Source organism: Chiloscyllium plagiosum, unplaced genomic scaffold (genome assembly GCF_037043375.1).
Source record: "Chiloscyllium plagiosum isolate Xiang-an unplaced genomic scaffold, Cpla_swu_hap1 HiC_scaffold_19, whole genome shotgun sequence".
Taxonomy (NCBI): Eukaryota; Metazoa; Chordata; class Chondrichthyes; order Orectolobiformes; family Hemiscylliidae; genus Chiloscyllium; species Chiloscyllium plagiosum.
The window spans coordinates 29,215,770-29,241,026 of NW_028270157.1; the positions used below are offsets into that span (position 1 = coordinate 29,215,770).

At 41.9% G+C, this 25,257-nt stretch overlaps 1 protein-coding gene across 1 annotated transcript in view; it reads right to left on the reverse strand.

The window, feature by feature from the left end:
• The window catches only part of grip1 (glutamate receptor interacting protein 1), a 459,039-nt gene that overhangs the window by 383,636 nt on the left and 50,146 nt on the right, over nt 1–25,257 (reverse strand). The gene's annotated exons all lie outside the window — the stretch shown is intronic.

The following is a 25,257-nucleotide window of genomic DNA, read 5'->3' on the forward strand; positions in this document are numbered from 1 at the left end:
TCCATACAGTGCAAGCATCAGGTTTCCAATTCATCGTGGGGCTCTCGAGATGTGTGTTAGTGCCTCTACCTTTGGGTCAGGAGAACCAGGCTCAAGTCCCACCTGTCATAACATTTCTAAATTGATCAATTCAAAAAAATGCTTTTCTGCCCTTCCAATTCTCCACTGCTCCAGACATTTAGCCAATGCATGCAGATGCAATGAAAGAAACATAAAACTTGCAAACCTTTCATGATACCCCAATTTGCTTTACAGTCAATTAATTAACTTTGGAGTTCTCGCCACTCATAAAATATAGGCAATGTTATTAAACAGGAGAGCAGGCTTACTTCCACTTCTGATATTCATGATCATATACTGTTCTGCATGGATGAGTTAAGCTTGGCTAATCCCTAATTATCTTGCTGAGGGGTGAGTCGTAACTGGGTTTTTTTTTCTGTTGCTCATGGAATTTTAGTGCGAGCAGAGTTTGTGGTGTAATTGTCAGAACAAGAGTAGATTATGGCCACATGATGAACCAGTAATTCATTTTATACTGCAGACAATTTTCAATGGTCTTTATCATTGACTTCAATTTTAACCTTTTGTCTATTGTAGTGATTGTAACAAGGTCAGCCAGGTGGATCTCATAGAATGAGTTCCCTAATTGGACCAGGTTAATGGTCCCATTCAGGGAGCCCTGGCTCTGAGGAAGCCAGACCTTTGACAAGGACTCCCCACGAGTAAATAAAGGGTGACTTGGTGTTATGGACTAGGCCAGTCCACTCAAGACATTCTTAAGCAGGTAGCCCAACCATAACATTGCAATTTATTTCGGTAAGTGTACAGTGAAAATTACCTGGAGTAAGTTAACGAGGTTGATTACCAAGTTTTAAAACAGACAAAAATGTATTTACAAAATTACACGATGAAACACAAAGAACAGAATAAAGAACCCCTACAGAACTCAGTCTATCCAAACTAGACTTAAGTATGCTGTTCCAAATATACACAACAGTCTCAATTAGCAAATCCCGTCAAAAACCAGTAAAAATGGAACAAATGCTTACAGGTTGAAGTTAGAAGGGCAGAAGGAGAGAGAGAAAAAGAGGGAGAGAGAAAGAGAAAGCAAGTGAGAGAGCAAAAAAGAGAGATTCACAGCCTGTTTCCACACAGCTGAACATCTAACTAGTTCTGGACTGAACTGCTCAGCTAGAGAACTAATAAACCGCCCCCCCCCCCCCACTTTCATTATACAGGTCACTTCTAAAACATGACCACTTTGACCTGAAGTCTCATCTATTTACATATAAACAAAAGGCTTTTCAACATCCTTTTTCACCTTTGTACCAAACTAGCCACCTCAGAGCCAGTAGAATTTTATGACCCCTTTGAAAAAATCAAGGATACAGTATCCTTGAGAAAAGGAACAGCTTTTAGAATAAAGGGACCAGCTTTGTGACATTGGTGATGGAATACTGACCTCTGAGGAATTATTTCACCAATCATTCCACCTTAACTGGCTCCCAGAATTCTTATTGATTCTGAACAATGCGACAAAGTTGCATTGCATGGTATATACTAATAATACATTATAGTGGGAACCAACAGTCAGTCATTCATCAGACTCACTGATTGAATTGAATTGAATTGAATGTCACGTGTACCTAGGCACAGTGAAAAGCTTTGTCTTGCGAGCAATACAGGCAGATCACAGAGTTAAGTAGTATAGAAAAGTAAATAATAGGTAAACAGCAGCAATAACAAAAACAGGTACAGGTGAATGTTCAGAGTTTGAGAGTCCATTCAGTATTCTAACAACAGTTGGGTAGAAACTGTTATGAAACCAGTTGGTGCGTATGTTCAGGCTTCTGTACCTTCTCCCCGATGGTTCAGGTTATAGAAAAGCATTGCCAGGGTGGGATGGATCTTTGAGAATGCTGGCGACCTGTCCTTGACGGCGGGCCTGATAGATGGATTCTATAGATGGGCAATTAGCCTTTGTGATTGTCCGGGCCAAGTTCACCACTCTGTAACTGTCTCGAATCTTGAATGGTGCAGTTGCCATAGGAGGTAGTGATACATCCAGACAGAATGCTCTTGATGGCACACCTATAAAAGTTGGCAAGGGTATTCGCCATCGTGCCAAATTTCCTCAGCTGCCTGAGGAAGAAGAGACGTTGTCTGGCCTTTGTAACCAGTGCCCATGACCACTCCCAGGAGCTTGACAGCCTCCACCCGTTCCACCTCTGCGCTGTTAATGTGTAGGGGGGCATGAGTTATATCCCGCCAAATGTCAATAATGAGTTCCTTGGTTTGGCCGGCATTGAGAGCTAGGTTGTTCTCAGTGCACCATTTTTCCAGGTCTTCCACCTCTCATCTGTAGTCTATTTCGTCGCGATCTGAGATTATGGTGGTGTCATCAGCAAACTTGTAAATGGTACTGGTCTGGTATTTGGCGACGCAGTCATGGGTGTACAGTAGGGGGCTGAGTATGCACCCTTGGGGGGCTCCAGTGTTGAATGTTATTGAGGATGAAATATTGTCCCCAATCTTTGCTGATTGTGGCCTGTGGGTCAAGAATCTGAGGGTCCAGTTGCAGAGAATGGGGCTTAGTCAGAGATCACTAAGTTTAGTAATCAGTCTCAAGGGGATAAGAGCATTGAAGGCTGAACTGTAGTCAATGAGTAGGATTCTTACGTAGCTGTTCCGAGTGTCAAGATGTTCTAGCAAGGAGTGAAGGGCAAGTGATATGGCATCTGACGTGGATCTGTTGGTCCGATAGGTAAATTGGAGTGGGTCGAGAGTAGCGGGGAGGCTGGAGTTGATTAATGTCATGACCAGCCTTTCAAAGCACTTCATGACTACTGAAGTTAGGGCAACTGGTGTGTAGTCATTGAGACATGCTGCATGAGCCTTCTTAGACCCAGGGATGATGTTGGCCCTCTTGAAACAGGCAGGAACATTGGCAGGGAGAGGTTGAAGATGTCCAAGAAGACCTCTGCCAGTTGATCCGCGCGTGCTGAGTGCATGGCCTGGTACTCCGTCTGGTCCCATCACTTTCCTTGGATTCACATGAAGGAAAACTGATCTGACCTTTGATGCAGTCAGGACTTGTCGGAATAGGTGTTGAAAACACGGATACAATTGTGAACCAGTCAGTATTCTCTATCTGTTAAAAACTGTATTTTGCAGAGCCATATCTGGGGCCTTCAACGTTTCTTAATCAGTGCAAACAGAAGTTGGTCATTCCACTGTGTTGCTATGAAATCATTTTATGTTTCTGAACATTATTGACATATTAGAACCCAATTACACCTTCCATGGAAACAATCTTGTTGAATAATTTCATGCAATGAGGCAGAATGGTTGAGATCCTGGTCAGTTTACCTGGGTTGCACAAATGAAACTTTTCTCAAAATATAATTCAGTTACCATGCTCATATGATGCAATGTCTGGAATATGTAATGAGGCCTGAGGCAGTCATTGAAATCAGTCTTATAAAGGGAAAATGAGAAATATTCATACCAAATTAAGATTTAGCATGACACAGTTGTTCTCCCTAATTTATTACTTGTTGCACATAAACAAACATGACCACTGTAGCTCTAAACATTAATGACCCATGCTGCAAGATAATTTCATGATATCTATTATCAGTTGCCAATAAAGGATCTTTTCTCTGATTGTTTGGTGAATTGATAAGTAAATCTTGAAAGAGGAAAAATTAAGTGTACAATTGATGGGGAGAATGAAGGTGGTTGGGTGGGAGGGGGGAGGAGAAGAGAAGAGGGTGAATAAAATGCCCTTAACTGTAGAAGCACCAGAGTCCACGATTCCTCTTCCTGGCCCTGCCTACATTTCAAATGTACTTGATTGACTGTAAAGCAGTTTGAGATGCCCGGTGGTCTTGAAAAGTGCTATATACAGTAAATGCAAGTGTCTGCTTTCTTGCCAGACCCAGAATCATCACATTTGAGTTTATCCATACGTAATAGGTGTGTTATTGGGAAAGTATTTCAGAGAACTGAATTTAATCCTATCATAACTTTTCATTTAAATTCAGATTTCTTCACAGTATGACATACTGCATGAAAATAAGCAAGCACAACTGATCACTGAAATTTAGAATATTGTTGCCTTGGACATTAATCTCTAAGAGGGAACAGATAAGGCACCAAATTCAAGTGTGAGGGGGGAAAATATCCACCTTATGGAAGATGCGCTAGATTATCAGGAGACAAGGCAAAATGAAGAATTCTTCAAGTGTAACTCCATTTAATAGACTAAATGAAATAATCTACAGGTCTGGAAGAACAAGACGGAAAAGACAAGCGATTTTCTGTCAGAATGGTTTTGAAGCAATTTGCATAAATGACTACATGGAAATAGCAGTTCAATCCATGATGCAGTGGAATCCATACCTTTAGGAAGAATTTTTTTTCAACGATTATAAATAAATAGATACTTGAAACAAACTGTCTGCATATTCAAATTCAGAAAAAATACTCACATTAGGACATGCTTACTTGCTCTTTTCCATTGGTCAGAAAAATATTGCTGATAATGTGAGATCAATATTATGCACCTATTTACTGGCAAACATCATATTCCATCAGTGAATGCAATTTATGTGAGATACAATTAAATTATTTAAAAGTTTACATTTGTTTCAGTGTTAACAACCTAAGGTTGAATAAAGGTCTCGGATAACTTTCTGCAGTAGTGCTGTGATTTATTTGGGGGAAAAAAAGGACATCCACTTTGAACTGCTGCAAAAATGAGAAAGGCTTTTAAAATGAAAGTAGAATCCAGCCAATGTGGCAGAATTCCAGGACAGATGAATAAAACGTTTCACAGTGAAAAGAAATATGAACTTATAAAATACCAGTTTGGGCCAAAGATTCAACAGCAACGTTTACTGGGGAGGATGGAAAATCAGGTGGGACATCTTTACCAAGCCATAAAGTGCATCTTTCCCTCTGAACCTGATAGGGGGGGGTTAGGGGAGAACAAGTGTTTAAACTTACTGGACTGAAAGCTACCTCAAAAAATGTACAGTATACCCATATATTAAATTTTAATCTAAAAGTTGTGCATAATTTTAACTGTTTATTATCTTTGTTCTTAAGTTTGAAGAGTAAAATTTTCATTTAAGTCTGTAAAGAACATGTCTCAAAAGTGAATGGATAAATTTTAAGAAACTTGGTACCCAGGTAAGTACAACCCAAGGAAGGAGGATTCAGTTTTGAAAATGTCATCCAGATCATTGATTTTTTTTTGGAGTCTGTTAACATTAGGAGATGGGGTGAATGGTGTTATTTTAAAATATGTTTTCAGCTGTTCAGAAATTTCTGGATTGTCCCAGCTGCTGTGGTAAAATGTATCCCTGGTATCAAAATGTGAGCAAAGTTTTCAGAACAGCTTGTTGCACTTGGCCAGGCCTAAAACCTCCTCAATGAGAAGGAAATGCTAAATGAAAACCTGAACTTCTTCAGCTTTTTAAGTTACAAAGCAGCAATCGAGTAGGAAAATGCCTCAAGCAAGAGCTGCTTCATTATAATAACTGAGTTAACATAACATGGTGTAGGTATGTACTGAAGGCCTTCTTCCCTTACTGATCAGTGCGCCTGAATAAATAACATATTTATAAACATAATTTTATCTCATTTGGAAACAGGAAGCTGCAAACATTACCAGGTCAATGTCTTATTATCTTGGGATCCCTCCGATTGGTGATCGAGCCGCTGGCGGAGTCCAATGTAAAAAGCAATGGCGAAAGGGGACAGCCCAGTCGGCTATGCCTCAAGATACTAAAATTGCTTGACTGCACGCCATTGGAGTCTACATTAGAGTGGTGTTGGAAAAGCACAGCCGGTCAGGCAGCATCCAAGGAGCAGATAAATCGATGTTTCGGGCAAAAGCCCTTCATCAGCACACCATTGGAGAGGACTGCAGGAAGAGGGTCACTGTAGAGTACGTTTACCCATCTTATAAAGGCTTTGCCCAAGCCAAAAGCAATCTATACAGTATAAAAAATGTACAGCCACTCGATTCAGTCAAATAGAATCATAGAGATGTACAGCACGGAAACAGACCCTTCGGTCTCACTCATCCATGCTGACCAGATATACTACCCAATCTAGTCCCACCTGTCAGCACCCGGCCAATATCCCTACAAGTCCTTCCTATTCATATACTCATCCAGATGCCTTTTAAATGTTGCAATTGTACTTGCCTCCACCACTTCCTTTGGCAGCCCATTCCATACACGTACCACCCTCTGCATGAAAAAGTTGCCCCTTAGGTCTCTTTAAATCTTTCCCCTCTCACCCTAAACCTATGCCCTCTAGTTCTGGACTCTGCCACACTATGGAAAAGACTTTGTCTATTTACCCTATCCATGCCCCTCATGATTTTATAAACCTCTATAAGGTCACAACTCAACCTCCAAGACTCCAAGGAAAACAGCCCCAGCCTCAGCCTCTCCCAATAGCTCAAATCCTCCAACCCTGGCAACATCCTGATAAACCTTTTCTGAACCCTTTCAAGTTTCACAACATCTTTCCGATAGGAAGGAGACCAGAATTGCATGCAATATTCCAACAGTGGCCTAACCAATGTTCTGTACAGCCACAACATGACCTCCCAACTCCTGTACTCAATACTCTGACCAATAAAGGAAAGCATACCAAACAACCTATTCACTGTTCTATCTACCTGCGACTCCACTTTCAAGGAGCTATGAACCTGCACTCCAAGGTCTCTTTGTTCAGCAACACTCCCTCAGACCTTACCATTAAGTGTATAAGTCCTGCTAAGATTTGCTTTCCCAAAATGCAGCACCTCGCATTTATCGGAATTAAACTCCATCTGCCACTCCTCAGTCCATTGGCCCATCTGATCAAGATCCTATTGTACTCTGAGGTAACCTTCTTCACTGTCTACTCAACCTCCAATTTTGGTGTCATCTGCAAACTTACTAACTATAGCTCCGATGTTCACATCCAAATCATTTTATAAATGACGAAAAGTAGTGGACCCAGCACCCATCCTTGTGGCACTCCACTGGTCACAGGCCTCCAGTCTGAAAAACAACCCTCCACCACCACCCTCTGTCTTCTACCTTTGAGACAGCTCTTTATCCAAATGGCTCGTTCTCCCTGAATTCCATGAGATCTAACCTTGTTAACCAATCTCCCGCGAGGAATCTTGTCGAACACCGAACTGAAGTCCATATAGATCACATGTACCGCTCTGCCCTCATCAATACTCTTTGTTACTTCTTCAAAAAATATTGATATCAAATCTGACAATATGCTTATACATTCCTTATAAAATTCACTGGGAAATCCATCAGAACCGGGTGCCTTTCCACACTGAAGCTTCTTCACAGCCTCCTGCATGTCTTGCTCGGAGAAAGGGGGCATTGAGAAAAGACACTTGTTCGGGGGTCACACCCGGTAGCTCCAGACTCTTGAAAGAAAACTCTATTCTGGCCCGCCCATCCTCACAACCTTCAGATTGGTATAATTCAGAGTAAAATCTCTAAAACGCCACATTGAATCTCAGGTTAGGTTTCCAGCACCTTCCCTAATTGACGTAATGCATTGAGTGGCACTCTTTTTCCTGGCAAGATATGCTAAGTACTTACATGGTTTGTTCCCATGCTCAAACAGCTTTTGTTTTGCAAAAATAAGCTCCTTATTTGCTATCTGCGTGAGCACAGAGTTCAATGCAGACCAAAGCACTGTGATTCTCTGTAGGTTGGCCAACGAGGGCCTGTCAAAGTAGGCCTTGCAGCTGCCTTCAACTGTGCTTCGAGGACATGTTGCTGCCCACCCTTCTGCCGTTTCGTACTGGCAGAGTAGGCGATAACTAACCCCCTGACATAGGCTTTGGCAATTTCCCAAAGAACGGATTGGCTACTAACCGAACATGAATTAAAGTCTAGGAACACCCTGAATTCATTAGAGAAATACTCCACAAACTTACTATCCTTAAGGATAAAGGGATCCATTCGCCAGGGTTCCCGGCCTGCTCCAGCATTCTTAATCTTAACCAACAAGTACGCTGGAGCATGATCGGAGATGGTAATATTATCTATCATACAAGATGCCACTAAATCCAGGATTGCCACGGAGGTCAGATAAAAGAAAAATCAATCCTGGTGTGGCACCTATGGGGATTGGAAAAAAAAAGTAAAATCCCTGCCTTTCGGGTGGAGACACCTCCAGACGTCCACCAACCCTAAATCCACACACATATCCACTAATTGTTTGGTTTGTATCGGGGGCCCTTTGGGCAATCTGACTACCACGGTATCCATTAGGCAATTAAAACCTCCCCCATGATGATATGCCGAGAGTCGAGACTGATCAATTTAGAGAACGCATCTACCAGAAACCCGAGGGGATGGGCCAGAGGGCAGCAGACATTTAAAACACCATAATCTTTACTGTTTATCAGGGCTTTGAGGATTACAAACCTCCAGTGTGTCTTTAACACACTCTCTTAACTTAAATGGGAAGATTCCTCCTAACCAAAATAGTCCCTCCCCCTATTCCTGGTATTGAAGGATGAAAGTCATTCTGCTGTAACTTCAAATGCTCCCTATCATCCAAGTGTGTCTCCTGAATAAAGCAATATCTACCTTTTCCCTTCTAAGACTCAAGAGCACATTTTGCCTCTTAATTGGTGACTGGCTCCCCTTGATGTTCCAGGTATACCATTTAAACAAGTCATTAGCTATTACCTTTAGATTCCAGAGAGGAGGAACTCGAATTACAAATTGCCGAGCATTAGTAACAGAAAATCTACAGAATATAAAAACTACACAAACTAAAACCACAACAGTTAGGAAACCTACACAACTATCAAAAGGCCATGTACAACAAAAAACAACAAAAAAAGACAACATATAAAGCACCAATGAAACAGGATATGGAATTCACCCCCTGCCCAAAGAGGGCACCCATGTACCCCAAATCCCAACATCCCATCCTGCTGCTAATACAGCAACCAAGACATTTAAATATCTGAATCAGATGTAAACTGCCCGTAAATAGGCACCTAGCCATCCCAACTATTTTCTCACCTCCTAGCTATAGCCACGCCACAAACGCAAGCAATTAAGCAAGTAAATGCACAAAAAAAATCATAGTGAACAAAGAAGTTTAAAATGAATAGTAAGTTAGTCAGTCCCCTACCCTTCCCTTGGTATAGCCTCAATTCCAAGTTAAAAGTAAATAGCCCAGTCACCCCTGAGCATAGTTTTAACCAGATTGTTACCAAAAAGAGGAAAAGAAAATCCTGACAGGACATTGTCTTTTTTTTAAAAAAAGGAAAAACAGAGACATATCCAAACAATGCTATTATTTGTACATACCAGATTGTTCAGACTAAGTTAGTTTGTCCACAAAGTCTCTTGTCTTCTGTGACGAGTCAAAGAAGTGCATGGATCCATTAAAGGTAATCCAAAGCACTGCTGGATACCTCAGAGAGTACTGGATCCTGAGCTCCCTCAGTCTTTTCTTAAAGCCATCATAGGTTTTCCTTTTCCAGGTCACTGCTGCTGAGAAGTTTTGGAAAACATGATCCGAGAGCCCTCGTAAACTAAGGCCTTTGGATCCTTCCCCTGGATACTGGAAGCTTCTACGATTCTCCGCTTATCTCAATAATTATGGAACCGCATGGGGATAAGGTGGGGACATTGGGCCAAGCCTGACCTCCATACAGTGACCTGGTGAGCCCTCTCAACCTTCAGACTTCCCATTCCAGCCTCCAAGTTAAGGAATTTCGACAACCAGTCCACAATAAATTCCACTGGTCGCTCACCTACCTTACCTTCCGGCAGACCAATTATCCGAGTATTTTTTTCCTTGCCCCCATTCTAGAGATCAATCTGGTCAAGCAAATTACAGACCTGCATCTCCAGAACCTGGCTCTTATCCTTGGAGGAATCGATATCAGCTTCTACCACAGTGACTCTGCATTCTACCTCATCCGTCCTTTTCCTGAGGTCTCCCAGCTGCTATTCATGCTTCTGCATGATAGCGATCGGGGCCAACTTCTCTTCAATTTGCTTACCCAGAATCTCACAAGATTTTGGGGCTCCAATACCAGGGCCTGGTGAGAAAAAGAGTCCAAGGATCCTATAGGCTGGGCCACGGCCCTGGCCTCAGGCGACCCAGTTCCCTTCTTCGGCATCCCTGGATGATGAAAACGCACGTAAGTAATTTTTAACAGTTTCCTAGGGCTCCGCAATGTTTCCAGAGTCCTGGGATATCGCAATGACCTGGGTAGGGTGGGTTAGGGTTTTGTGCTGCTTGCGATTGAGTGTGGAGCTCTGCAACATGATCTTTCTGGATCGCCTCCATCTTGGATCCCCCCCAGTGTTCATGTTTTGAAGGTTGATTTTTTTTAATAGTTGCCTTTTGCCCCCAAGCAACGTTCCTTCTTCTTTTGAAGAGGAGCTTTTGAATCCAGAGGAGATGGTCTGCTTTTTATCTCTCCAGGTAGCTTTTACTGTCTCAAATTATCCTGTGGTTAGGAACAGAGCCAGCACAGTCAGACTGAACCTAACTCGGTTCTCAGTCAGTATCCACAGCTCTTGCTATCACCAAGAGTTCTGAGCAGACCAATGACCTAGAGCAGCAACTGTGGGTAATTTCCCTTCCTTAAGCAAGAGGTATTGAGCAAATGAGCAAGAGTAGGCTATTCAGCCTCTCAATTCTGCTCTGCTTTCTAATAAAGGTCATGACTGACCTGTGTCACAACTTTATTCAACTCTGTATGAAGAATTGTACCCTAATTTCTCCCCCCAAAATGATCCGACACTTACCGTATTCTATCCTAGATTCCGCCAACAGCAGAAAATTAATTCATTTCAAAAATCCAGTACAGCACAGGCCAAGAATGAAATGTTATTGATCCATGTCATTCAAGCACAGATGGAATAACCTCACAAAGCAATTGTTTAAGCACTGACAACAACCTTCATAATAGCCTGGAATGGTTTCCTTGCGAATACAGCGTGAAACAAACATTCTAGTCCCCCAAGAGTCAACAAAACCAAATCGCTGAAGCAAAATATTTCAGATGCTGAAACGAACAGAAAATGCTGCAAATACTTCCTAGGACTTTTGATTGAACTCCTCAATCCTTTGTTTCTCTTGCTACAGATAACCTGAGCTTTTCCAGACTTTGACATTCTGTTTGTGGTTTATTAAATCGCAGTTTTGGGTTCAAATCCAGGGATTTCCCCACCCTTAACAGCACTGTAGGCATACAATACGACAGGGACAGCAGCAATTCAAACTGACAGTTTACCAGTTGTTTCCAAGAGCAATTTGGGATCTTGCATTTACAAATGAACATTTAATGCATGAATAGTGAAAACATTGAAACAATCCATTGCAAGGGGATCATGAAATAATAATCATGATTTGGAGATGCCGGTGTTGGACTGGGGTGTACAAAGTTACAAATCACACAACACAAGGTTATAGTCCAATAGGTTTAATTGGAAGCACCCTAGCTTTCGGAGCGTTGCTCCTTCATCAGGTGGTTGGGGAGAATAAGATCATAGGACACAGAATTTATAGCAAAGGTTTACAGTGTGATGTGACTGAAAAGATGTATTGAACAAACCTAGAGTGCTGTTTAGTCTTTCATCTTTTAGAATGGGTTGCAGGTTTCAGTGCATTAATATGTAAATTCCAGAACTTCTTATAAGTCACCTTCTCGAGATAACTTAAGGTCCAGAAGTTCTTTTATTTCAAGAATGACTTAAAAGTAGTTCTGGGATTTACATAATAATGAACTGAAACCTGCAACAGATTCAGCACATCTGGCAGAAGAAAGCAGAGTTAACATTTTGAGTCCAGTGAACCTTCATCAGAACTGACAGCAGCTAGATTCCAGCTCGCTGGGACACTTAGTGCAAGCTCAAAGAACATCTCATTTTCTGCTTTCAAGCCCGATTCCATCCTTCCATGTTTTTATGTCTATTGAAACCATTCTATATTTCTATAAATAGAACTGAAAACTAAATGTACCAGTATTCATGTAGAGATGGAAGAATGTGCGCAAACATAATTGCTGTTTCCAGTGATATATGGTCACACAATCTCGCAATTTGCATTTCTAAAGCATACAATAGCACAATTACCCCGAGAATCACAGTAACTTCCTTTGACTTATTTCATGGGCGTACAGTTCTTTTCAGCGTCAGCTATTAAGATGGAATTCAAAAACTCAAAGCAACCATGAAATCTCAGCATCTCATAAAAGCTTGGCGACAGAAGACTCTAAGTGGATAGAAACACCTAGAGTTGCAACTACTTCTGCAAGATCACTACAAATTCTGGACTGCCTGTGATTTTGAGGATTCAATTAACGAGGTCAGATTTGGCTCAGTGGTCAAAACGTTTGCAGCTGAACACTGTTCAGGCCCAATCCAGAGATCTGAGCACAAATACAGGTTGACATTTCAGTCCAAAACTGAGGAAGTGGTGCATATTTAAAAGGTGTCATTTGTAGGAGTAAATTAACACACACTATAGAATAGTACAGTACAGAAGCAGCCGTTGCACTCATTAAAGCTGTGCTGGCTCTTGTGAAGAGCAATGTTGTTAGTGTGTAAATCACCTGGCTTGATTATATCCTGTAATTGTTTTCTCGTAGAAGTATTTTTCAAAATTGTGCTTGATAGGTACTACTGAATCATACCACTATCTTGTCAGGCAGTACATTCCATACTGCTGCTTCCAAATCTTTTATTTTGTTCTTTTATTCAAGTGGATATAATTCACTTATTAGGAGAAAGTGAGGACTGCAGATGCTGGAAATCAGAGTCGAGAGTGTGGTGCTGGAAAAGGGTTGGAGAAGGGCTTTTGCCCAAAATGTCGCTTCTCCTGCCTCTCGGATGCTGCCTGACCTACCATGCTTTTCCAGCACCACACTCGCGATATCATTCATTTATTGCCTATCCCTAGTTGCCCTTAAGAAAACAGAAGTGAGCCATCTACTTCATTTGCTGCTGTCCATTTGTTTTGTCAATCACCTCAAATTTGAACCCTTGGGTTATCAATTTTTCAACCACTGGAAATGGTTTGTCTAAGCTTGTGACTTTAAACCTGTTGAATCTTCTGTGTCTGTAGTTAAACATAAAAACAATGAGATTGCATAATATATATAAAAATTGAATGGATCTTGGAATATTGCAAGTCCTGAATCTGGAACTGGATTGGAGATTTGCAGCTGCTGCCATACATTTGTAACAGACTTGTCTAATAAAGGTGTTGGCTTGTCTTTATATTTTGTTTGTGCTTCCCCCTTCTGGAAGCATTGACTAATACTAGGTATGGTTCCACAGCTATCAACCACCTTCCAGTAAGTAACCTGCCTCAGCAACTAATCTTTCAGAGTCTCCTCAATGGGAAGCTGTTCATTTATTGAAAGCATCATGCATGTGCCTGGTCCACTGCTCAACCAAGGTTAACGTACACCTTCCAGTAGGCAGTCAAGTTTGAGTGCTGAGCATTTTAAAGCCTACTATAATCACTCACTCTGTGCAATCACAGCTGACTAATACTAATTTGCAGAATTACTGCATGCAATCCATACAATTTTACTGATTAAGCAATGGGATTTCTAAAAATAAATAAAAACAAATTGTCAGAGAAACAAGTTTGGCAACATCTATAGGAAGAAAGCAGAGCTAACATTTTGGATCTAATGACTCTTCGGTGGAAGTGCTAGCAGTTAGGAAAATGTGGTATTTATGCTAAAGTTGAAGTTTGGGGTGGGTGGGGTAGATAGATGAAGCACACAGCGAGACACTGAACAAGAGGTGAAAGGGCGAGGTAAATAAGGAGATTCGCAACAGTGTGACAGGACAAGGGTTCTGAGTAATCGAAGATGGAGGACAGGAAAAATTTCTGACTTTAACAGCTGCTCCTTTATTGAGGTATTTTAGGTGTTGGAGGTGATTTCCTCAAATTCCAGGAACAGCAATTACTGTTTTATATGCTGTTGCATTGTTTTGGAACTTGGGGGAAAAAAAAGTCAAAATAGCAGCAGTTGTAAAAGGGAGAAGAACAAACAAAGGAAGTACATGGTGAGGGCAGTGCAGGAGAGAGACAGAAAGAAACTGACACAGCAATGAACCTGCAGAGTTACTGCCTTTGCTGTTTGAATTCATGTATCGCTGGACATCGGAGTGCGTCTGGGAAAATTAACAAACAGTGAAATTCACAACTGATCTTGGAGGAACTGTTAGGCGAAGTTCACAGCACAGAAGAAGATAAGTGTATTGTTTTTAAATGTGACCTACAGAAAGTCTGCAGTAGTAAGTAGAGTGGGTTCTTTCTTGATTATATGTTTTTTGAGATATGTCTCTTGATTAAACTTAAAATGTAAGCCATAACTATTAACTTAACCTGGGGCAGTGTTTGGTAGAGAAATAAGACGGTGTTATTTTCTGGGTCTGTAGATTGTGAAGAAGCAAAAATGGCCTTAAGTAGAGAGTGATATGCATTTCTTGTCAGATGTAGGAGTTCAAAGAGAGTTTAAGGGATACTGCAGATTATATCTGCAATAAATGCTGTTGGTTACGAGTCTTATCAGATCAAATGGATCAGTTGGAGAGACAGATAGAAGCAATGAGGAATTTGCAACAATATGTGATGGATGACAGTTATAGGAAGGTGGGGGGGGGGGGGGGGGAAGTCTCAGATACAGTTACATAGATGGGTTAACTCCAGGAAAGGTAAGAGAGGTAGGTAGCTAGTGCAGGAGCCTTCTGTGGCTATACCCATTTCAAACAAGTGTGCTGTTTTGGAAAATGTAGGGGGTGATGGATTCTCAGGGGAACGTAGCACGAACAGCCAAGTTTCTGGTATTGAGACTGGCTCTAATGCAATGAGGGGTACGTCGGGTTCCAAGAGATCAATTGTGTTAGGGGACTCTCTAGTCTGAGGTACAGACAGACGTTTCTGTGGCCAGCAGCGAAACATCAGAATGGTGTATTGCTTCCCTGGTGCCAGGATCAAGGATGTTTCAGAGAGGGTGCAGAATGTTCTCAAGGGGGAGAGGGGTCAGCAAGGGGTCATTGTCCACATTGGAACCAACGACATAGGAAGGGAAAAGGTTGAGATTCTGAAGGGAGATTACAGAGAGTTAGGCAGGAATTTAAGGAGGTCCTCAAGAGTAGTAATATCTGGATTACTCCCGGTGCTACTAGCTAGTGAGGGCAGGAATAGGAGGATAGAGCAGGTGAATGCATAGCTGAGGAGCTGGTGTACGCGAGAAAGATTCACATTTTTGGACCATTGGAAACTCTTTTGGGGGAGAAGTGACCTGTACAAGAAGAACAGTTTGCACGTAAATTGGAAGGGGACTAATATACTGGCAGTGAGATTTGCTAGACTGCACGGGAGAATTTAAACTAGTAAAGTGGGGAGGGGGGGTGGGACCCAGGGAGATAGTGAAGAAAGAGATCAATCGGAGACTGGTACAGTTGAGAACAGAAGCGAGTCAAACACTCAGGGCAGGCAGGGACACAGTAGTCCTACTAAATTAAACCGCATTTATTTCAATGCAAGGGGCCTAACAGGGAAGGCAGATGAACTCAGGGCATGATGAAGAACATGGGACTGGAATATAATAGCAATTACAGAGACATGGCTCAGGGATGGGCAGGACTGGCAGCTTAATGTTCCAGGATACAAATGCTACAGGAAGGATAGAAAGGGAGGCAAGAGAGGAGGGACGGGGTTGGCATTTTTGATAAGGGATAGCATTACAGCTGTGCTGAGAGAGGATATTCCTGGAAATATATCCAGGGAAGTTATTTGGGTGGAACTAAGAAATAAGAAAGGGATGATCACCTTATTAGGATTCTATTATAGATCCCTTAATAGTCAGAGAGAAATTCAGAAACAAACTTATAAGGAAATCTCAGCTATCTGTAAGAATAACAGGGTGGTTATGATAGGGGATTTTAACTTTCCAAACATAGACTGGGACTGCCATACTTTTAAGGGTTTAGATGAAGAGGAATTTGTTAAGTGTGTACAAGAAAGGTTTTGATTCAGTATGTGGATGTACCTACTAGAGAAGGTGCCAAACTTGACCTACTCTTGGGAAATAAGGCAGGGCAGGTGACTGAGGTGTCAGTGGGGGAGCACTTTGGGGCCAGTGACCATAATTCTATTAGATTTAAAATAATAATGGAAAAGGATAGACCAGATCTAAAAGTTGAAGTTCTAAATTGGAGAAAGGCCAATTTTGACGGTATTCGGCAAGAACTTTCAAAAGCTGATTGGGGGCAGATGTTCACAGGTAAAGGGACGGCTGGAAAATGGGAAGCCTTCAAAAATGAGATAACAAGAATCCAGAGAAAGTATATTCCTGTTAGGGTGAAAGGGAAGGCTGGTAGGTATAAAGAATGCTGGATGACTAAAGAAATTGAGGGTTTGGTTAAGAAAAAGAAGAAAGCATATGTAAGGTATAGGCAGGATAGATCGAGTGAATCCTCAGAAGAGTATAAAGGCAGTAGGAGTATACTTAAAAGAGAAATCACGAGGGCAAAAAGGAGACATGAGATAGCTTTGGCAAACACAATTAAGGAGAATCCAAAGGGTTTTTACAAATACATTACGGACAAAAGGGTAACTAGGGAGAGAATAGAGCTCCTCAAAGATCAGCAAAGCTACCTTTGTGGAGCTGCAGAAAATGGGGGAGATATTAAATGAGTATTTTGCATCAGTATTTACTGTGGTAAAGGATATGGAAGATGTAGAAAGTAGGGAAATAGATGGTGACATCTTGCAAAATGTCCATATTACAGAGGAGGAAGTGCTGGATGTCTTGAAATGCATAAAGGTGGATAAATCCCCAGGATCTGATCAGGTGTACCCAAGAACTCTGTGGGAAGCTAGGGAAGTGATTGCTGGGCCTCTTGCTGAGATATTTGTATCATCGATAGTCACAGGTGAGGTGCCAGAAGACTGGAAGTTGGCTAACGTGGTGCCACTATTTAAGAAAAGTAGTATGGACAAGCCAGGGAACTATGGACCAGTGAGCCTGACGTCGGTGGTGGGTAAGTTGTTGGAGGGAATCCTGAGGGACAGGATGTATTTGGAAAGGCAAGGACTGATTAGGGATAGTCAACATGGCTTTGTCTGTGGGAAATCATGTGTCACAAACTTGATTGAGTTTTTTGAGGAAGTTACAAAGAGGATTGATGAGGGCAGAGCAGTAGATGTGATCTATATGGACTTCAGTAAGGCGTACAACAAGGTTCCCCATGGGAGACTGGTTAGAAAGGTCAGATCTCACAGAATACAGGGAGAACTAACCATGTGGATACAGAACTGGCTCAAAGGAAGAAGACAGAGGGGGGTGGTGAAGAGTTGTTTTTCAGACTGGAGGCCTGTGACCAGTGGAATGCCACAAGGATCTATGCTGGTCCTCTACTTTTTGTCATTTACATAAATGATCTGGATGCGAGCATAAGAGGTATAGTTAGTAAGTTTGCAGATGACACCAAAATTGGACAGTGAAGAGGGTTACCTCAGATTACAACAGGATCTGGACCAGATGGGCCAATGGGCTGAGAAGTGGCAGATGGAGTTTAATTCAGATAAATGTGAGGTGCTTCATTTTGGGAACGCAAATCTTAGCAGGATTTATACACTTAATGGTAAGGTTCTAGGGAGTGTTGCTGAAGAAAGAGACCTTGGAGTGCAGGTTCATAGCTCCTTGAAAGTGGAGTCGCAGGTAGATAGGATAGTGAAGAAAGCGTTTGGTATGCTTTCCTTTATTGGTCAGAGTATTGAGTACAGGAGTTGGGAGGTCATGTTGCGGCTGTACAGGACATTGGTTAGGCCACTGTTGGAATATTGCAAATATATTGGAAAGACGTTGTGAAACATGAAAGGGTTCAGAAAAGGTTTACAAGGATGTTGCCAGGGTTGGAGGATTTGAGCTACGGGGGAGGCTGATCAGGCTGGGGCTGTTTTCCCTGGAGCATCGGAGGTTGAGGGGTGACCTTATAGAGGTTTACAAAGTTATGAAGGGCATTGATAGGGTAAATCGACAAAATCTTTTCCCTGGGGTCGGGGAGTCCAGAACTCGAGGGCATCGGTTTAGGGTGAGAGGGGTAAGATATAAAAGGGACCTAAGGGGCAACTTTTTCACGCGGAGGGTGGTACATGTATGGAATGAGCTGCCAGGGGGAAGTGGTGGAGGCTATGACAATTGCAATATTTAAAAGGCATTTGGATGGGTATATGAAGAGGAAGTGTTTAGCGGGATATGGGCCGGGTGCTGGCTGGTGGGACGAGATTGGGTAGTATATCTCGTCTGCATGGACGGGTTGGACTGAAGAGTCTGTTTCCATGCTGTACATCTCTATGACTCTATGACTCTGTGACAGAAGGCAAGCTGAATAAGTCATAAGAGTAGCACACAACGGGTGAGCTGTACTGAATGCAACCTGAATAATGTGATAGTGAGCCAAGGTGTAGGTGAGAACAGATGACTGTGCTAAAAGCAACCCATGTCACAACAGGGCCGGGTGGAAGAATGGAATCAAGCTCTGAAGTTATTTAACTGGATGGTGAGTTCTAGACACTCGTATTTTTCAAATGAACACAGAGTTCTCCTACTGTTCAAGTCAAGTCTTAATTAGCTGAAATCTGCAACCTAGAGTAGATATCATCCTCAAAATTAAGGGGCAGCCAAAGTTCTTCATGTATCTGAACAGATGGATATGTGACCTGCAGATCTTGGGACACAGTAAGGGACTCCTCTCAATGCTTCACAGAACAAAATAAGCATTTGCTCATTTGCTTATTTTCCTTCCCTTTTCTGCCGCTGCTCCACTTCATCATTAAGGCCTTTGTTCAAAGCACCATGCAGTTTCATGGGCAAGTCACTGCCATTTTGAATGATTGAGAGGAATGTGATGCCAGTCATTAAAGTCAATAATGCAGAACTTCAAAGGTGAGCTTCAGAATGGACGAAGCATTTTCTTTTCGGACCCTGGATCACTGGCCATTTAAAAGGTTGAGAAAACAGGGCCAGTGTGGTGGGAGGCATACAGTTTTTTGCCATTTGGACAGTTTCCAGTCTATTTGATTTTGCAGTTTTGTCTGATTGTCTGTGAACCAGTGTTCAAGGACACTAGCAATTATTCAATGGTCCTCTCATTGGATCTGGATAACATAGCAGAGGCAATGTTGGTGCAATTGTTTCCACTTTTATGTGTCACTGAGAGTCCGAGTCTCGATACAGTACAGGAGTATAGTGATAACTACTACCTTTGTACATTAGGCCTTTGTTTCTTTGTGCAGGTCTTTGTTATCAAACACATTTGATAACAAAGGAGCGGCACGGTGGTTCAGTGGTTCGCACTGCTGCCAAGGACACGGGTTCGATTCCCGCCTCGGGTGACTGTCTGTGTGGAGTTTATACATTCTCCTAGTGTTTGCATCGGTTTCCTCTGGGTGCTCCAGTTTCCACCCACAATTCAAGATGTGCAGGTCAGGTGAATTGGCCAGAGTGTTAGGTACCTTAGTCAGGGATAAATATAAAGTGGGGAAATGGGTCTGAGTGGGTTACTCTTCGGATGGTCGGTGTGGACTTGTTGGGCCGAAGGGCCTGTTTCCATACTGTAGGGAACCAAATCTAAACATACAGCTGCAATTTGTAGATGACTCCTCTTATGATGGACCCCTCATCAATGATGGCCATCTGAGAGAGGTGGCTGCCAAGGTATCATCAAGACCATAATGGTTTGACTTGTCACACACTAGACTAACATTGCTCTGCTGATGCTTTTCTTCACAAGAGGTATACTAGAACAAAATTGATATGTTAAATGTTGCTAAGCTAAAGTAGAAAATACTGCTGCCTGGTACTTATGTTTGGTCAAAACTTTAAAAGCAATTATTAAGCTGGTGACCTATTCATGACAAGACAATTCTTTATCTCAGGTCAGACCATACATAACATGCTTTCAGTAGGAATAAATTCCAAGGCACTGATCAACCCGGAAAGAGGAACTTACAACACATTATTCAGAAAAGCTTGACTTTCATGTTGTATTAGTCTCTTCTAATCTATAATCTACACTTATTACTTTACTAATCGTAGCATCTTTCAGCTCTCCAGTGCGTATTATGTCATAGCTGCAAAATAAGTCATATGATGAATGCTCTCTCTGTTCCTTTCATTCATTTATATGCAAATTACTTTCAGAATAAAAATACACACAGAGTTTAAAATGTGACTTTTGCCATGTGCCCTCAAGTTCAACATCTGTTCCAAGAATCATCTTTGGGTAATGTGATTTACATTTGTCTGTGATTCAAACAAAATGAATTTGAGACTGAAATACGAAACTCAAAATTGATCGGGACAACTAAGTGGCATATTTATTGAAGCTGTTATACTGCTCTTTCCAACCTGTTAAAAAAGTTTCTTATAATGGTGTGATAAAATCAAAAACATTGACTGTATACACACATAACTCGGAGCTGCCCTTTCAGCCTGCTCTATCATTCAGTAAGATCATGGTTTGGTTGGACAGTAACTCCACCGTCCCACTTAATCCCTTAAATTCTCTTTAGAGCCTAAAAATTCAACCACCTTAGGTTTAGAACAATGAACTTCTCATCTCAGTACTAAATTTTCAACCTCTTATCATGAACTCTTTAGCACTGAGATACACACTACCTCCCTTGTTTTTGACTTTCCTCTTGCCATCTGACACTTTGTGCTCCTGATCGTGTGGTAGCTTTCCGTCATGAGTCCTTGAACCCAGGGAATACTCACCCATGTCCAGTTAAGCACGTAGAAATGGTAGGTCTTCCCTACAAACATAATGCACGGAGCTTACTGGCTATCCAGACAGTGGGCAAGACCGTCATGGCCTCCATTAATAACCATCCATCACTGATTTCAAATAACACCAGCTGCAGCAGTGGTTCTGTGACACCTCAGAAAAAAGTAACAGTTTGCCAACCTGAAAATAACATTTATTCCTTCGTTGTTTTTCTGTCCTTTAACTAATTCTTTGTCCATGTTAATGTATTACCATAATCCCATGAACCCCCATTTTAACATGTTTTCTTCTGACCCGAGTGGATGTGTTTTGAAGATTTAAATATGCTATGTTACACTGGTTTCCTGTCATCCACCTTATTAGTGGCTCCCTTAAAAGAACATATAATCAATCTGCTAAACAACTTATTTCATAAAACTGAGCATTTTTAAAAAAAACTCATGGGATGTGGTGCACAATTTATTCGCCCATTGTTAGACATCCTTGACAAGTTGATGGCTAGTTGCTTTCTTGACCCAATGCGGTCCTTAGGGAGTAGAGAACACACTGTGCTGTTAGGAAGGGAGCTCGAGGATTTTGCATCAACCAGTGAAGACTTCATGACATTGTAATTTCCCAACTGCCCTTTTCCTACATCCTTAAGCAAATTCTAATCATTTTCTCTCCAGTTGATGCTAGTGACCTTTAGGTCTCTAGGTTCTCTCTCCCATATTTCTTGGGCAGTGGGGTTACAGTTGCTACCTTTCAATTATTAGCATCATTCTAGAATTTACGAAATCCTACTAAATAAAAGGACAATTGTGAACACTCTCTGTAACCAACATTTCTCAAAGGAATTAATGGCCAGATCCTAAGTAGTTGGCCGCTGTTCATCCCAATACTTTTTCCTGTCCTTTGTCTTTGCCAAAATTCATTACTTAAAAAGTTCCGCACACTCATTATACTCATGTCACTTGATAGCATTATCACTGGCTCCTTCCAGGCAGAGAGGACTGATGTTGTGGTTACCAGCTAGATTGGAATCATCTTCACTTTCCCATGCCCTCCATGTTTCCCTGACAAACCAAAAATCTGTCCTAGCCTTAAATATGTTCAATGACGGAGCATTCACAATCCCATAAGATAGAGGATTCTAACAGTTCACAATCCATTGTGTGAAGATATTGATCCTCATGTCAGTCCTAAATGTAATTTATTGCAAATCTGAGCACTCTTGTTCTGCATTCCCCAGCCAGTAGGAAGTGTCTCAGTCTCTAACTTTGAGCATCTTCAGAACCAATGAGATAACTTGCTTTACATTCTCCCAGTGTCTGTGTGGCTTTCGTTCGGCTGCTCCGGTTCCCTCCCACAATCCAAAGATGAGAAGGTTAGGTGAATTGGCCATCCCAAATTGCCCATAGTGTTCAGGGATGTGCAAGTTGGGTGCATTAGTCGTAAATGTAAAGTAATAGGATAGGGGAATGGGTCTGGATGGGAAACTCTTCAGAGGGTTGGTGTGGACTTGTTGGGCGAAATGGTCTGTTTCCACACTGTAGGGATTCTATGATTCTTAAACTCCAGACAGCATAAGCTCAATTAAATCAGCTTATCAAAATTGGACAGCCCTCTCCTCCCATGACCAATCTAATGCCAGTAGATGCTTCCTTAAAATCTGGAAGTCAAAACTATGCATAGTATTCTAAGTATAGCCTCCCTACAGCCCTGATTGTACTCCAATTCCCTTGCAATACCAACCATGTCACCTACATTCTGAATTGCTTGCTGCACCTCCTTGCGGTGTTCCGTATATGATTACATTAAAGTTCCTTCAAAAAATGAATATTTCCAAGTTTCATGCATTTTATTTAACATTCTGCTTTTATATTCTTATGACCAAAGTGAACAACCTTAATTTTCCACCCTAAAGTTCATCTGTCACCTTTTGCCCATTCACTGAACCTGTCCATACTGCTATAATGTCAGTACAGACTGATCCCTTTTAAAGCAAAGAAATTCTCACAATGCCAATGGAAATAAACTCAAGGGCAAGATTTCACTTCAAGATTTTTACCGCAAGAAACAAAGTAAAATCAACATATATCAACTAACGAATAGGCAACTCATACAAACTATTAATGTTACTATAGGATGTTGTGAAACTTGAAAGAGTACAAAAAGTTTTCCAAGGATGCTGCCAGGGTTGGAGGGTTTGAGCTATAGGAAGAAGTTGAATAGGCTGGGGCTGTTTTCCCTTAAGCATCAGGAGGCTGAGGGGTGACCTTATAGAGGTTTATGAAATCATGAGGGCATGGATAAAGTAAATAGACAAGATCTTTTCCCTAGGTTGTGGGAGTCCAGAAAGAGACCATAAGACCATAAGACATAGGAGCAGAAGTAAGGCCATTCGGCCCATCGAGTCCACTCCGCCATTCAATCATGGCTGATGGGCATTTCAACTCCACTTACCCACATTCTCCCCGTAGCCCTTAATTCCTTGTGACATCAAGAATTTATCAATTGAAGACATTTAGCGTCCCAGCCTCCACTGCACTCTGCGGCAATGAATTCCACAGGCCCATCACTCTCTGGCTGAAGAAATGTCTCTGCATTTCTGTTCTGAATTTACCCCCTCTAATTCTAAGGCTGTGTCCACAGGTCCTAGTCTCCTCGCCTAACAGAAACAATTTCCTAGCGTCCACCCTCTCCAAGCATGTATTATCTTGTAAGTTTCTATTAGATCTCCCCTTAATCTTCTAAACGCCAATGAATACAATCCCAGGATCCTCAGCTATTCCTCAAATGTTAGACCTACCATTCCAGGGATCATCCGTGTGAATCTCCGCTGGACACGCTCCAGTGCCAGTATGTCCTTCCTGAGGTGTGGGGACCAAAACTGGACACAGTACTCCAAATGGGGCCTAACCAGAGCTTTATAAAGTCTCAGTAGCACAACGGTGCTTTTATATTCCAACCCTCTTGAGATAATTGACAACATTGCATTCGCTTTCTTAATCACGGACTCAACCTGCATGTTTACCTTTAGAGAATCCTCAACTAGCACTCCCAGATCCCTCTGTACTTTGGCTTTACGAATTTTCTCACCGTTTAGAAAGTAGTCCATGCTTGTATTCTTTTTTCCAAAGTGTAAGACCTCACATTTGCTCACATTGAATTCCATCAGCCATTTCCTGGACCACTCTTCCAAACTGTCTAGATCCTTCTGCAGCCTCCCCACTTCCTCAGTACTACCAGCCTGTCCACCTAACTTTATATCATCGGCAAACTTCACTAGAATGTCCCCAGTCCCTTCATCCAGATCATTAATATATAATGTGAACAGCTGCGGCCCCAACACTGAACCCTGCGGGACACCACTTGTCACCGGCTGCCATTCCGAAAAAGCACCTTTTATCTGCCTTCTGTCAGACAGCCAATCCTCAATCCATACCAGTAGCTCACCTCGAACACTATGGGCCCTCACCTTGCTCAGCAGCCTCCCGTGTTGCACCTTATCAAAGGCCTTTTGGAAGTCTAGGTAGACCACATCCAATGGGTTTCCCCGGTCTCATCTACTTGTCACCTCTTCAAAGAACTCCAACAGGTTTGTCAGGCACGACCTCCCCTTACTAAATCCATGTTGACTTGTTCTAATCCGACCCTGCTCTTCCAAGAATTTAGAAACCTCATCCTTAATGATGGATTCTAGAATTTTACCAACAACCGAGGTTAGGCTAATTGGCCTATAATTTTCCATCTTTTGTCTTGATCCTTTCTTGAACAAGGGGGTTACAACAGCGATCTTCCAATCATCCGGGACTTTCCCTGACTCCAGTGACTTTTGAAAGATCTCAACCAACGCCTCCGCTATTTCCTCAGCCACCTCCCTCAGAACTCTAGGATGTAGCCCATCGGGGCCAGAAGATTTATTAAGTTTAAGACTTTTTAGCTTTTCTTGAACTTTCTCTTTTGTAATGGCAACCATACTCAACTCAGCCCCCTGACTCCCTTTAATTCTTGGGATATTACTCATGTCTTCCACTGTGAAGACTGATGCAAAGTACTTATTAAGTCCTCCTGCTATTTCCTTATCTCCCATCACTAGGCTTCCAGCATCAGTTTGAAGTGGCCCAATGTCTACTCTTGCCTGTCGTTTGTTTCTTATGTACTGAAAGACACTTTTACTATCATTTCTAATATTACTGGCTAGCCTACCTTCATATTTGATCCTCTCTTTCCTGATTTCTCTCTTTGTTATCCTCTGTTTGTTTTTGTAGTCTTCCCAATCTTCTAATTTCCCAGTGCTCTTGGCCACTTTATAGGTGCTCTCTTTTTCTGTGATACATTTCCTGACTTTCTTTGTCAGCCATGGCTATCTAATCCCTCCACGGATAATCTTTCTCTTCTTGGGGATGAACCTCTGTACAGTGTCCTCAATTTTACC